We start from the raw sequence: 16,523 nt of genomic DNA, 5'->3' as shown, positions 1-16,523 counted from the left end.
AAATTCACAAGAGGAGCAGCTATTTACTAAGAGCGAGTTTGGAGATAGAGGTCCCGGATTCAAATCTAGCCTCAGACACTTCCCAGCTGTGTGACCCTGGGCAAGTCACTTAACCCCATTTGCCTAGTCCTTGCCACTCTGTTTTAAGATTTGTTACTAAGTCAAAATAAAGATTTATTCACAAGGACAACCAGAAACAAAGACTGTTGGTTACTGTTTTTAGTATTTTAATTTCATTGTCTAATCATTTCACATGTCTGACTCTTTGTGACTCCAATTGAGATTTTCTTAGCAAAAATACTTAAGTGGTTAACTATTTTCCTTCTCCAGGTCATTCTACAGATGAAGAAACTGAGGCAAATAGGGTTAAGTGACTTGCCCAGAGCCATGCAGTTAGGAAGTGTCTGAGGTCATATTTGAATACGGGTCTTCCTGATTCCAGGTCCAGTGCTCTATTCCCTATACACCTAGCCAAGTAACATAGAAAATTTTGTAGGGTTGGCTTTTATCCTTGTTTCTGTACCTGAAAATTACTCATTTTTGAATTTTCTTAAAAGTAAATGTTTTGGGACAGCTAGATGACTCAGTGGATAAAGTCTAGAGACAAGATCCTGGATTCAAATCTGAACTGACCTTTCCTAGCTCAATGACCCTGGGCAAGTCACTTAGCCCCCACTGCCTAGCCCTTACCACTCTTCTGTCTTAGCAAAACGCACAGTATTTGGTCTAAGACAGGAGGGACGAGTTTACCCTTTCCTCAGAGCAGTATGAAGGCAAGAAGGCTTCTAAGCATTCAGGGAAGCCTGATGAGGAAAGGAGCCCCTGCAGATGCTCACTAGCGGCATAACTGGCCAATGGACTTGCCCTGAGTTATGAGAACTGAGCCTGGATGAAGGAGCCTTGTGGATTTGATGCCAGCTATGTGACCCTGGGCCAGTCACTTAACCTGTTTGCCACAGGAAGACAGCAGCACTTGTAGATGGGAAGTATCGCTTGGCACCAGACACTGCCTAAACGCCAGCTCTTATTCTCATCTGTGCTAATCTCATCACCCCAATCTCTGCAGCAGGAAAAAGGGAATAACAGCCCAGAACTACATGTATGTCAAGAAGGTGGGATGTGTTTGGCAAACTTTAAACTGTTAATGGAAATGTCATTTCTTCTTATTCTTGTTTGAAAAGTAAGCTTTTTTGTGGGAAAAGAAAAGATCTACTAAAGAAAATTCAGCATGCATAAGACAGATAATTATATGTAATAATAAAGGCAAAGGACTTAAATGTTAGGGAAAAAACTGAAGTGACAAGAAATTATGGGAAGACTGGAACAGGCTATCAAGGGAAAAGGGATAAACTCCAGCACTTTGGAGAGTGCTGTGGCAATCCTGGGTGGCACGGGGCTGAGAAGAGACACATAATACACGGGCATCTTATAGATGAAGAAACTGAAAAAAGACGGGCAGTGACTAAGTCAAGATGGCCTGCTCGAGCTGCAAGCACTGCCTACGAGGCCTACACACCTTGGGGGATTGTTTGGGGAGTCTGTGGGGAAGAGGGAGAGGAGGAGAGCCAGAGGACTCTCCTGGATCCCAGGATTTCTGATTGAGAGGCCTACAGCCACAAATGAAAAGATCTCCCATCTAACACAGCCACAAAGGCACCTTCCCAGGAAGACTTCAGAGCAGATATTTGGCCCACCGGAGGCAGTGCATCCATCCTCTTCCAGACGACTCTAACAGTGAGGAAGCTTTTCAGACATCTCAAGCCTGAAGGGCCTCATCACAGCTCATCCCGGGGCTCTGGCACCTGCTCTGTGGAACCAAAGACAAAGTCTATCCCTCAATTCCATGAGAGTCATGCACTATTATAAATCGAAGCTTTGCTGCCCGAGACTCCCACTAACCCTCAGAACATGGACTTGGCGTCCTCTACCAGGCTAGTTGCCTCCTCTGGAAGCTCTCCATTTGGCGATGGCCTCAAACAGGGAGTCCCAGACTTCCAGGGCTGAGCGCTCCCAACATCCCTTCAAAGGACTTTACAATCGCACCTCAGACTGAATTGTGGAGTTGCAGAGCCAACAAGGTAAGGTAAGAGCTTTTGTTTTTTGTTTTATCCAGCCAAGGACAACTCAGAAGTCAGAAGGAGTCTGACTCAGGCTGGCCCAGAACTTCTAGAGCTCTCAGTTCAGAGACTCTAAGGAGCGATAGAAACTGGTGAGAAAGAGGCTGTGGGAAACCTCTGTGCTGGCACTGGGAGGAGAAGCCAGTGGTGTTTGGCAGCTCCATACCTAACCATTCCTGGGTCACTGTTTGAGGGCAGGAGGTTCACCTGTGGGCACAAGGAAGGTCCCCTGAGAAGCAGCACTGCTTGAAGTTGCAAGAGGTCAGAGGTCCTTCCTAGATAAAGGCCACGGGAAGAGACCAGGAGAGCAGTGACCACACCATGGTGGAAGTACCTGAAAACTTCCAAACCCCCAGAACTAGCCCTGAAAAATCCCTGGGACAGTGCCCCCCACTACCACTACCACCACCCAGGGAATGGAGCTTAACATTAACATAAAAATAAGTCAAAAAATAGTCTGAAAAATGAGTAAACAATGAAAAAAAAACAATAAAGCATACTATAGTGACAGGGACAATTAAGATACAAAATCAGAAATAATGATGTCAAAACAGCTACAAGCAAAGCCTCAAAGAAAAAAAATGTGAATTGGAAAAAAGTCCAACAAGAATTCATGGAAGAGGGGACAGCTAGGCAGCTCAGTGGATTGAGAGGCAGGCCGAGAAAGGGGAGGTCCTGGGTTCAAATGTGGCCTCAGACACTTCATAACTGTGTGACCCTGGGCAAGTCACTTAACCCCCATAGCCTAGCCCTTATCACTCTTCTGCCTTGGAACCAATACATAGTATTGTTTCTAAGACAGAAGGTAAGGCTCGTTTTATTATTTTTTAAGGAAAGAAAATAAATAATAAAAGTCAAAAGGTGAAAAAATAGAAGAAAATGTTTTAATATCTCATCAGAAATAAAATAACCTGGAAAACAGATTGAATAAAAATAATTTAACAATTATTAAACTACCTGAAAACCACGATCAAAGAAAGAGTCTAGATATAATTCAGATACCAATTATCAAGGAAAACTGCCTCAATAAAGAGTAGAACCAAAGGGTAAAATAGAAAGTGAAAGATCCAATGATCACCTACCAAAAGAGATCCTAAAATGACAACTCCAGGAGTATTAATTATAGTCAAATTTCAGCACTCTCAGATCAAGAAGAAAATATTCAAGGAGTGAGAAAGAAATAATTCAAGTATCATGAAACCAGTCACGATCATACAAGATTTAGCAGTTTCCACATTAAAGGAGTGGAGGTATTTGGAACATGATATCTAGATAGATATCTAGAAAGCAAGTGTTAGAATTACAACCAAGAATCATCTACCCAGAAACACTGAGTATAATCCTTTGGGAAGAAACTAGTTATTTAATGAAATAGAAGACTTTGAAGCATTGCTAATGAAAAGACCAAAAATGAACAGAAAAAAATTATTTTCAAACACAAGACTCAAGAGAAGCATAAAATGATAAACATAAAACAAAAATCATAAGGGATTCTATAGAATCAAACTAAACATTCTTTTTTGGAAAAATGATAGATGTTAACTCCTAAGAACTTAATCATTAGTAAAGTTGGAAGCAATCTAACAAGAGGACCACAGGAGTAAGAAATATTCACTGCTCACAAGTAGGCAAAACCAATATAATAAAAATGACAATTCTACACCTACATTATTCAATGCCATACCAATCAAACTACCAAAGCACTATTTTATAAAGCTAAAAAAAAAATACAGAAGAGTAAAAGGTCAAGAATATCAAGTGTAGCTGGAAAAGGGAAGAGCCACCAACATGGCATCGAAGGGTGGCACGGGGCTGGCAGCATGTAAACCTTAAAATTTCCCAGACCCTACTTTATAAGATTGGATTAAGACCATTCCCCATTTGGGCAGTGAACTCTACTTAAAGCAGGAATGTGAGAATTCTACTTTACCTACTTGGGTCTGCCCTAGGGGAAGATAAAGTTGTAAACTCTTTTCTGAACAATGAAAAGTACTTAAACCCATACTTTTCTTAAGCTAAGTACCTATAAAGGTCAAGCAACTTGTGAATTTACAAGGAACAAAGAACTGAAAAATTTACTCAGAGCTTTCCTGGTGTGAATTACTCAAAAATCCACACCTTCTTAGATGTTGACTAAGAATGGGCGGTCCTTTAGAAACATCTACAGTGATTGGTAGATGTAAGGACTTAGAGGAGGTGACAGAGGAGATTTTGCCCTTAAAAATAAGAGCTCAGGGAAGAGCTGAAAAGTCATTCTGAAATATTCAGATTGGAGAGACTCATTCTGAGGAGACTGATTTGAAACATTCAGATGGAGGAGGGAGCTGGTGAAAGCAGCTGAGATGCTGCTGGCCTGGTGTCATTAGAAATCCTTACTTAGACAGATCTTATGGTGAGTTATAAAAAACTGACTGATTTCTCTTTTAAGACTCAGGTCTAGACCATGTTGGCTTGAGGCCCTTCATACTTATTCCTTTCTTACTCTCTCTCTCTTTCTTTGATTACTCATTGTATTGTTCATTAAAATCTCTATAAAACCCAATTGACTTGGGTATTTGAATAATTGGGAATATTTCCCTGGCGACCACCTTATATTTGATTTTAAACCCAAGACACTAGTGAAACATATTTTTGCGGTCAAACTTACTCACCCCCTCTCTTATATCTATCACAATTTATATCTTCCACTATTTTAACCACTACAGCTTAAGACCTCAACCATTTTAAATCTCACAAGCAGCAGTCGAAGGAGATGATGGAGGTTGACGGAAAGGTCAAGTCTGAAGAGTCGAGAGATGAAGAAGGAAAGAAACATGAGAGTAAATCTGGTCACAGACCTCAGTCAGCAAAATCTGAAAGATGCTCAAAACTTAGAAGGGGAAGAACTCAAGCTCCCTGTGGATATGGAAACCGTTCACTTGGATGAAGATGCCAAGGACGTTGATCTAAATCATTATCGAATTGGGAAAATTGAAGAGTTCGAAGTCCTAAAGAAAATGAAGACCCTCTATCTAATTAAGTATATTGAGAACTTGGAAGAGTTACAGAGCCTTCGAGAGCTGGACCTCTACGACAACCAGATCAAAAGGATTGAGAACCTGGAGGCATTGACAAAGCTTGAGACTTCAGACATTTCTTTTAATCTTCTACAAAACAATGAAGGGATAGATCAGCTCTCATCAGTCTGAAGAAGCTCTTCCTGGTAAACAATAAAATCAACAAAATCGAAAACATCAGTAATCTCCAGCAGCTAAAGATGCTAGATCTTGGATCTAACCAAACCTGGGCCATTGAAAACATTACAGCTTGACCAACCTTGACAGTTTGTTCTTGGGGAAGAATAAGATCGCCAAGCTCCAGAACCTGGATGCCCTCAGCAATCTGACTGTGCTTAGCATGCAGAGCAACTGGCTAACCAAAACTGAAGACCTCCAGAACCTGGTGAACCTTCAAGAACTGTACCTCAGTCACAATGGCATCAAAGTCATTGAGGGCCTGGAAAACAATAACAAACTCACAATAGTAGACATTGTATCAAATAGAATCAAAAAGATTGAAAACATCAGCCACCTCATAGAACTCCAAGAATTCTGGATGAATGACAATCTCATTGAGAGAGCTGGAGTGACTTGGGTGAATTAAAGGAGGCCAAGATTCTTGAAACAGTTTACTTGTAGTGGAACCCTCTGCAGAAAGACCTCCAGTATCAACGGAAAATCATGCTTGCCCTCCCCACCATCCAGCAAATGGATGCCACATTCCTGTGGTTCTAAATCTCCTTCCCCTCCTCAAAGCAGTGTCCCTGCCATGGGTTTTAATCCACCTCTTGCTCCTGAAATCTCCAATTTACTGACATCTACAAATCAAATGGCCACTAGAAAACCACTGGCTGATCACATAAATGTGTATGATGTACCCTCTTACTGATTTTGAGATATTATTATTAAATCTTGCAACACCAAAAAAAAATATATCAATAACAATGTTTTAAAATGTGAAGGAAGGTGGTCTATAACAACACTGATCTCAAACTGTATTACAAAGCAGTAAGTAATCATGAAAACGAGAAAGAGTGGTGTATCAGTAAATTAGGCATACAATCCACAGTATTAAATAACCATAATAATCTGGTGATAAATCAGAAAACCCCAAATTTGGAGGGAAGAACTCACTAGTTGACAAAAATTTCTGAGAAAACTGGAAAGCAGTTTGGCAGAAACTAAGCATAAACAACATCTCACACCACATATTACGGTATGGTTAAAATGAGTAAATAAATAGGACATAAAGTGAGTAAGTAAATTAGGGGAGTGTGAAAAATGAAAGAGAGAGAGAGAGAGAGAGAGAGAGAGAGAGAGAGAGAGAGAGAGAGAGAGAGAGAGAGAGAGCGCATGCATATCATGAGAAGTAAAATAGATAATTTTGATTACATTATACTGAAGAAGTTTTGCTCAAACAAAACCAATGTGGCCAAAATTAGAAGGAAAAGATGCCGGGGTAAAAGATTTCACTTTCTATATGTTTCTTGTTTTTTATTGTTTTTGGTGGTGGTGATAGTTTTTTGTTTGGTTGGAGTTTTTGTTTTTGTTTTGTTTTTTTGCAAAATGGCTAATATGGAAATATATTTTACAGTATTTCACATGTATAATTTATATATTGTGAATTTCAAAACTATTACACCCTAATCAGACCATTCTTTAGAAGATGTGACTTAGCTATTTTCTTATCAGTAACAATGGAGATACTTGGAATAACAGAATCAGGTCTTGGAAACTCTACATTCTTCACCCTACTCGGTTTAACAAGATTTTGAAGGTCTGCATCAAACTCAAGATTTAATTATCTGAGGAGATGGCCTTCAACAGACATGTGCAAAAAAAAAGGACAGATCTCTGGGCTGTCCTAAGTCAAGCTAAGTCCTCATTGGCACATATGAGACACAGAAAAATGATGTAAAAATGTCCACATAAGGCATGGCACTTCCTGGCCCTTCCTCTTTCCCTGGAGAGAGGACTCTGGCTGGCAGCATGCTAAGCGTTCTGACATCTTGGAGTGTTGGGTGGTAAGCTTTGCCCTGGAGTTGATTTCAGGTTCCAGCATCTTAGCTGAGCCCCTTTGGAAGTCAGGCTGATTCCTTCCTCCTTCATACTCCAAAACCTTATCTCATCTCTCACCCAATACTAATCGGTGGGGGGGGGAGGGGGGGGGAGGTAGAGGGAGAAAAAAAAACCCTACTCCTTCTTCTTCTTCCTTCTTCTTAATCTTCTTCACTATCAATTAAATCACCATAAAATTTGGCAGCTGACTTGGGTATTTTATCATTTGGGATGTCCCTTGGCAACCACTTAAATTTAGATTTTTTTCCAGTCTCAACCATAATTTCATCCTTTACAATATTACTTGCCTTCTCAAAGGGAGGGGAGGGTCAGGAGAAATGGAGAAATTTTGAGAAATGTTTTAAAGTGAATATTAGAAATAAATTTTAAAAGTTTTAAACTTTATTACCCCTTTCCCAAAGTGGCTCTCAAAACATTATAGAACATATGAGGTTAGACTAGTGCAGAATACTGTTAAACTGTCTACTCCCTTCTCCCCAGGGCTATGGCACACTTAATGTAGCCAAGTATATTGCATTACCTTTTTTTTGGCTGCCTCTTGCCAACTAACTCAAACTGAACACTGAGAACCCACTAAAACCCCCAGATCTTTTTCAAACTTCTGTCTAACCATAGTGTTGGGGGCCTCCTTCTGTGGTGACAATGAACCATTAATGACTAATCTATTCCTGGAATATGACCAAACTAAAAAGAACCCAACTGACTGTGTGGTCTAATCAATATCTCTACCTACTTTCTTTACCACAATTGGATGAGATAATATAGTAAAAGTTTTGCTAAAATCTAGGCAACCACAGCATTCCTTTATTTGAAAATTTATTAATTCTGACAAAAAAGGAAATGAGGTTATAAGATGACATGACCTAAACTTTGTAATCACTGCCTCTTTTTCTAGATGTTGGTCAAACATCTCCTTAAGGCTCTCTTCTGGACAGTTACCCTTATCTAATCTTTCATCTCTCTTGATTTTACAGATTACCTTGTGAGGGAAATATTACAAGTATTGCAATTTTACAAAGGAGGAGATAGGTATTACAATCCAAGTTCAATCTGGGAGACATTCACACAAGTGTCTCAAACCAGCAGAAGCTACACCTGGAATCTGACCCCAAGTCACATACACCAGCAGTCTAACACTCTTAAACCACTCTGTCATTTTATAATAATGGAAGAAATTGTTGAAACCAAATTTACAACAGGATATTAATATATACTTTAGCTCATATTATGACCTACATTGATTTTCAACAACTTTTTTCCATTACCTAGTCAAAAGTCAATGTTGAATGAAAATGTTCAATTTTAAATTATCAAATATAATATTTGCCTACAGTCAGCTAGGTGACACAGTGGATAGCACTGGGCCTGAAGTCAGGAAGATCCGAGTTAAAATACTAACCCTTTCTAGCTATGTGATGCTGGGCAAATCACAACCTTGTTTAACTCAGTTTCCTCATCTGTAAAATGAACTGGAGAACGAAACGACAAATGGGGTCATAAAGAGTTGGACACAACTGAAACAAATTAATAACTACAATAAAGAACTTTCCTCATTTTAAAAAGGAATAATTTTCACAAATTCCATTGAGTCACTCAAAAGTTAATCTAAATGAAACCAACATATTATTGCTGGTTCTTAAGTATGATAATCCTTAAGAATTATGTAGTGAAAATATCACTGAATTTGGGAGTCAAGAATTTGGGGTTCAAATTCCATCTCTGACACTAGCTACATAAACCAATATACAAGTTACAATACTATTACCTGTAAGAATAACTACTTGTACTACCTACTTCACAGTTGCAAAGGACATCTTTACAATATTTAAAGCACTATATGACTGTACGCTACCATTATCTCATCTGTGAATTACTTATAGTTATTTGTTCTAATAATTATATCAATAACAGCACAAGTAGCTTGGAATCCAAAAGACCTAGGCTTAAATTATCTCCCAATCTTTACCAATTCTCTGGCCAAGTAATTCCTACAGCACTTTCCTGAGTTTTAGTAGATACAGCTGAGTTCCCTTTTCGCCAACTAAAAAATGTCACAGATCCTTCATATATTTACATAAATCAAATTAAATAATCATGAAACACTGATTCCCAAACTAGATATCTTTTAACATTTTTTATCTTTTGTCTCCAAAGATACAGAATTGATATCATGCAAACACTTAAACAACAGGCAAATTTTTCTAATAAGTCATGGTTAATACAATTTTCCCCAAGAATCAAAATTTAAAAAAATTAAAAAACAGAAGTTTTGGGAAATTGTTCTAAAACTCAAATCACAAACACTGACAAATCAAAAATACTTTTCTAGGGGGCAACTGGGTGGCTCAGTGGATTGAGAGCCAGGCCTAGAGAGAGGAGGTCCTAGGTTCAAATCTGGCCTCAGATACTTCCCAGCTGTGTGGCCCTGGGCAAGTCACTTGACCCCCATTGCCTAGCCCTTACCACTCTTCTGCCTTGAAGCCAATACACAGTATTGAAAAAAAAAATACTTTTCTAAGCACAAAATATGTGAGCAACTCAAGATAAGCATATTCTGAAACCAGAATTTATCCTTCAGAACAGTCTATAGCAATCACTAAGCATCTGCTTGATGCCAGGCACTATGCTAACCACGGGAATACAAAGACAAGAGTGATTTTTTTTTCCTTAAAAAAGGGGGGAAAAGCAATAAAGCTTACATGCCGCTTAATGGCCTGCAAGACCTGAGAGGAGGAGTTTGGCTTAGGGCCAGGGGGCCTTGTGGGTAGAGTGAAGGACATAGAGCCATTGAAGGTTTTTAAACAGAGAAATGACATACTCAGAGACACGTGCTACTCAGGTTAGTCCAGCAGCTGCATTAAGGAATGACTTGAGGCTGAAGGCTAAAACACTACTTGTTAGGAGGCCAACACTGTACAGTGGGTAAAAGGAGAGAATGGGTGCCAGATGAGAGATTTTTTGCTGGATTTCTCCAAGTAAAGGCACCCTGAAGCTAGGAGAAGAGAAAAAAGAAGCTACACTATGAGTAAGAGGACAAATGTCATGACAGGAATTTGGGCCTGGGGAGTAGTTTTGAAATTGAATTAGTAAAATAGGGAGGTTTACGGTATGGCCTTCATGATGTATGGCTAAAGTGTTTGGACACAGAAGGCATAATGGTGATAGAGTCAAGGCTCATTACAATTCCTCTTTATAGCTTTCCTTCCACAGAAGGCTAGCTTCCAAATCTCATCTTCCAGCAAAATCCTTCCCATGACTCCAGCTCCCCATCACTAACAGACTGCTGAACAAGATGAATAGTGATAAAAATACAAATTTTGGAATCAGAAGACCTGGGTTCAAATTCTCTCTCTGCCATTTGTATGACCTTAAAAGTCAATTCACCTCTCTGAGTTTCCACTTCTTTTACTGGAAAATAAGGGGATGTCACTGATGATTTCAAAGTTCCTTTCAACTCCATGATCTTATGAGCACCATCAGGACACCGTACCCACTTACACAATAACTGCAACATGTCCAAAATAAAAATCATCTTCTCCCAATGTCTGTTCTTCTTCAAAACTTTCCTACCACCAGTTCTTGAAACAGTAAAGCTTTATCCATATATAAAACAATATACATGCACCCATAGACTTCTGAGGTGTGTGTGTATCTTATGCTGGTGGTAGAAATGGCTCACCTATTACAAAGACTAATCAAGTTTCCAGTTAATATAATTTTAAGGCACATGATTTGATGACAATCAACACAAGCTTTTCCTTCTCAAACAAAACATATCACAGGAGCTCATTAGCAAGCAGCACAATATAGGTTTTGTCATTGGTCATATTCCATTCAATGATTTTATTATTGAAATTATCCCGTTTGATGCATGAAGAATAGAATGCATACTTAACATATCTGTAGATCATACAAATTATAAAAAATAGCAATTTTGGAAGAGAAAAATAGCCAAAAGATTGTAGAAAAAGGATTCATAAGGATCTCAAAAGACTGAAAAGATCAGGTAATAAATACTTATTAAGGGCCTAACTAGGTGCTATGCACCACACTAATACTCTGGATACAAAGATAAAAGACAGTTCCTGCCCTCCAGGGGCTCTAGTATAATAGGAGAGACCACAAGTTACATAAACAGGCTTAGCACAAGATATTCGACAGAAGGCACTAGAATTAAGAAGAATGGGGAAAGGCTTCCTGTAGAAGTTGCCTTTTTAGCTGAGGATTAAAGAGAAGGAGAAGAACATCCAATGCATGAGGGACAGTCCGGGAAAATGCGCAGAGTAGCTGAGATGGAAGGTCTTATCAGAGGAAGAGCAAAGGGGCAGGTGTCGCTGGACAGAAGAGGTCATGGGTGGTGGGCAGCACATGATTAGAAAGGTGGACAGTGGGTAGAACTCTGTTATGAAGGGCTTTGAATAAATATGATTTTATCTTTGATCATGGAGGTAATATAGACCCACTGATTATTGAGTGGGGGAGTAGGGGTGATATGACCAGGCCTGAACTTTCAAAAAATGGCTTTGGTACCTACGTGAAAGATGGACTACAGCAGGGAGAGATTTGAGGCAGGCAGACCAACAGGTAGGCTAATGCAACAGTCCAGGCATGAAGTGATGAGGGCCTGCATCAGGGTGGTAACAATATTAGAGGGGAAAAAAAGGGGCATATATGAAGGATATTACAAAGATAAAAACAACAGAACTTGGCCATAGATTGGTCGGGGCTAAGAGAGGGGAGAAGGTTGAAAGCAAGAGACACCAAGGAAGACAGGAGTGCTCTAGAGAGTAACAGGAAAGTTGGTCTAAAGGAAAAGACTGTAAACCTCAAAATTCCTTAGACTTATAAATGTTGGAAATTTCACCATTGGGATATTTCATACTTGGAAAATTTCTTACTGATAGTCTATTGGAATGGGAACCCCATTGGCATGGGAGGTTCCTTCTCTTCCCTTCTTCAGATTACTTTTCCTTTCCATTGTTCAGCAAAAGGTTTCTGTCCTAAAGTAATCTGAAGAAGGGGTAAGCATAGGTCAAAGTCCTTTCCATTGTTCAGCAAAAGGTTTCTGTCCTAAAGTAATCTGAAGAAGGGAAGAGAAGGAACCTCCCATGCCAATGGGGTTCCCATTCCAATAGACTATCAGTAAGAAATTTTCCAAGTATGAAATATCCCAATGGTGAAATTTCCAACATTTATAAGTCTAAGGAATTTTGAGGTTTACAAGACACTTTAGAGAAAGGATTTCAGTTGACTGAGTCCCAAATACATTTGGATAGATGCCCTCTTAGGCTTCTCCAAGACTGCTTTCTTGGCACATTCTTCTTCCTGACTCAACTTCCCAAATGCCTTCCTATCTTTTCAATACTAAAGTCTAACTGGTTTTGCTATAGGGTATCAAGACGTTTCTGAAGAACTGAAAGAGTATCACACAGAGTGACAGAGCATAACAAGAAACCCCCCAAAAGGACAATCCCAGGCATCATCATGGAGCTGGATGGCAAGGAAAGGCAGACTGATCAAAAAGACCTCCAGAGAATTCCATGTGAACTGGAAAGACCTCCAGGAATTGATGCAGAGTGAGAGGAGCAGAACCAGAACATTATACTCTGAGATGGATACACTGTGGTACAATCGAATGTAATGGACTTCTCCATTAGTATCCATGCAGTGATCCTGAACAACCCAGAGGGATCTATGAGAAAGAATGTATCCACATTCAGAGGAAAAACTGTGGGAGTAGAAACACTGAAGAAAAACAATTGCTTGAATACATGGGTTGAGGGGGATATGATTGGGGAGATAGACTCGAAATCAGGGGTCCCCAAACCTTGTACCCAGGGGGCCAGTTCACTGTCCCTCAGACCGTTGGAGGGCTGGATTATAAAAAAAAACTATGAACAAATCTGTACAGCGCTGTCTGGGATAGCGGAGGCTGCAGCGCTGGCTATGATGGGCCTGTCACACATTGCATAGGCCCAGCTGTATACACAGTGCGGAATTCCCTCCCCCAGACCGCTGCTCAACATGCTGACATCTTCCATTGTGCAGCCACATAATCCTTTGCGCGGCACCTTGTTCTCCTTCAGTTACTCTCAGAACAAGGTGCCACACAAAGGATGACGTCACTAGAAGTAGTACCGTACATGAGTGACACCATCACATACTCCTCTCACTGACCACCAATGAAAGAGGTGCCCCTCCCAGAAATGTGGTAGGGGCCAGATAAATGGCCTGTGGCCCACAGGCCGTAGTTTGGGGACCCCTGCTCTAAATGATCATCCTAGTGCAAACATCAACAACATGGAAATGGGTTCTGATCAAGGACTCCTGTAAAACCCAGTGAAATTGCACATCAGCTGTAGGAAAGGATGGGGGGAGGGGAGGGGAGGGAGGGAAATAATATGATTCTTGTAACCAAGGAATAATATTCTAAATTGACTAAATAAAATTTTCAAAAAATAAATAAATAAAAAGGCAGTATTTAAAAAAAGAAAAAGAAGACCTCCAGAGCACTCCACAGGTGCCCTTTGGATGGTTGGAGAAAGCAAAGAAGGCTTCAGCACACCAGATGAGAATTCAGACAAGAGGAGAACAGGGCAGACATGGAGGACACTGATCTGCATTTCTGGAGACCATAGACTACTAAGTACTGAGTAGTGGGCATGGCTCATTCATTACCAAGGCTCAACAGATAACCCTGAAGGGCAAGGTGCCCTCACCCACCTTCAGATCTCTCTCTTAAAACTTGGAAAAATACCTTGTATTTTTAATACTGATTTGCATCTTTAAAAAGATATCCTCAAAATAAATTATGGAGACTAGCAATAAAGGTTAACAAACCAGACAACTGGAATTATCCTTCCCTACATGATAATCTGTTAGCCATGTTGGAAGAAAAAGCTCACCACATTTCAATGGGTCAGCAACGTCCTAGGGACTAAAGCACTAATGCTGCATGAAAACAAGAGGCAAAGGTACTATAGACCACAATAAAAGCAAAAGCATTTGGTATTATCAAGATATAACTAGGCCAATTAAAGGAAAACAGTTCAAAAGAAGACCAGAGAGAGAACAGGATTTCCATTCCAACAAAACTAGAAAATACTGGATTAGATGCCACCAAAGAAAGTTTAATCCTTAAATCCTTGGGATTCTGTGGATCATAAAACAAAATCAGTACCAATGAAATTAGTTGCTAAGTCATAGACATACCTAATCCTGTCCGATAACATACAATGTTTTTATCAGGTCATACATGAGGTATTCTGGCTAGCTGAATCTAGTCTAAATCACTCCAAATCTAAATTTTAGAAGCTATGGCTAAACATTAAACCAAGAAGGTTTCTGATGCCCATTACAGGAACTAAATACCAACAAAAATGTTACGATATCTACTCTGTGCAGAAGCCTTCCACTAAAATCATCCAATGCCTCATTGTATACTGGAGATGAGGGCCCTAAAGACATAGGGGGAAAGGAGCAGAGCACCAGCTGTGGCAAGTTAGAGCAAACATTCCAAGGCTGAGTATACCACTTCTCCAACAGTTCTTTATCTCATCCAAAGATCATTCTAACCGAATTTGTAGAGATCTGTCACCAAGTTCATCAAACAATGATAAATGTTTTGGCCATAGCATCTCTTGAAAAAACATCTTCCAGGTCCCAGAGGTGACAGGAATCCGCATTATTGGGTGGGGAGTGTCCATGCTGATGAAAACATGGATCTGTGAACCCAGAAAAACTTACCTACCAAAGTAATTATAAAAGGAATTAGCTTTAATCAGGACAAGGACCATACTGTGGAAGCATTTGTCTCAGGAAATATACCAAGGATGGGAATTTCCACCAAACTAAAGAAGATGGGGTTATAGTTATACCTTAGGGAATAGAGGCAAGGAGGAACAACTGACTGGTTATCTAGAGGCTTGAATAGTGGGAGAGTCTAGATTCAGTGAGAGAAACTAAGATAGGGTACTTAGGTACTTAGGGTGCTGTTGAGTCTGGGACAAGGGTTAGTCAGGAGGTTTCTTAAAGGCAAGTTCTCATGGAACAAGGGTCAATTTGGGGTTTCATAAAACAACATGACATTTCCCCCTTCTGCCACTAACCAGAGCAAGGGATGAGAGCACTGTGTCCAGGAGGTCCTCAGAGTGGCCCTCTGTTACCAAAGATGGAAGGGAGACAAGACAACTGGTTTCTAGGGGCACTGCCCATCAAGAGAGCCACGTTGATAACCAGAAGACGGGTACTTGCTTTGGCAAAATCTTACAACAGAAAAGGCATTTCCCACAGTCTATCCACAGTCTAACTGTCTTAGCAGTTCCAAGATATACTTCAATGAATTTCTTCTTCTTTTGTAGAAGTCTCCTTTGCAATAGACAGGTACCCCGCAGTTTCATTGCTACCAAAAAACCCATGGGAAATCTTTAACCAATTTCTCAAATGAAAACTGATCAACTCTTCAGATATTTGCTCATAGGTACAAACAGAACTAAATCATGCAGACATTCAGTCATCTGAACAGGTTGGAATTTTCTGATGGTTCTTAAAAGTATCTGATATTGTTGCTTAGATCCATATTAAAAGGTAACCTCATTAGCTAGCTTTTAACATCTTGTTATCATTCTATTAAAATCTTCGCTTGTAGCAAGTAAGAGATATATAGGCCATGCTGGCTAAGAAAATAGTTTGTTTAACAATACCCATAGTAGTTGCATAGTAAAAGAATATTTTTAAAAATAGATACATTCTAAATTATTGAAATAAATATTAAAGCAAAAAAAAAAACACTAACACAAGTTTATCAAGGTTTGTAATCCTGGGAATGGCCTCAATCACCATTTGTGGGAAGAAATAAGAAGAAATAATAGCTGATACTAAATAATTCTAATTGAGTATCCTCTTGTAAAACTAAAACAATACTTTAAAATGTCTGTTCAGGCACATATTAGTTCACCATTGCCAGATTCAAATGTTAAAAGTACTCATGACAATTTCAGTTTCGAAACAAATTTAAAATTAAATTCAAAATTCTCTTAAGTTCAAACTTCTTACTAACCCTTGTGAAGAATGGAATACTAATTCAACATTCTCATTTTCTCCTTCTGGAGAATAAGATGTTGAGGATCTAAAAACAACATCCTTTAAGTCACTTTACCTGTTTATTAGCTACCATAACCATGCTCAAATGACTTAGAAATTTCACTTACATTAACTACTTTTAAAAACTGATTTCAGAGGGGTCAGCTAGGTAACTCAGTGGATTGAGAGTCAGGCCTAGGTTCCAATC

At 39.5% G+C, this 16,523-nt stretch overlaps 1 protein-coding gene and 1 pseudogene across 4 annotated transcripts in view; one reads left to right on the top strand and one right to left on the bottom strand.

The window, feature by feature from the left end:
- The window catches only part of ANKRD13C (ankyrin repeat domain 13C), a 74,644-nt gene that overhangs the window by 45,437 nt on the left and 12,684 nt on the right, over positions 1 to 16,523 (bottom strand). The gene's annotated exons all lie outside the window — the stretch shown is intronic.
- On the top strand, positions 4,870 to 5,890 carry LOC103103642 (protein phosphatase 1 regulatory subunit 7-like; annotated as a pseudogene).

Source organism: Monodelphis domestica, chromosome 2 (genome assembly GCF_027887165.1).
Source record: "Monodelphis domestica isolate mMonDom1 chromosome 2, mMonDom1.pri, whole genome shotgun sequence".
Taxonomy (NCBI): domain Eukaryota; kingdom Metazoa; phylum Chordata; class Mammalia; order Didelphimorphia; family Didelphidae; genus Monodelphis; species Monodelphis domestica.
Note: the sequence above shows the minus strand (reverse complement) of the source record. Positions and strands in the feature narration are given on the sequence as shown.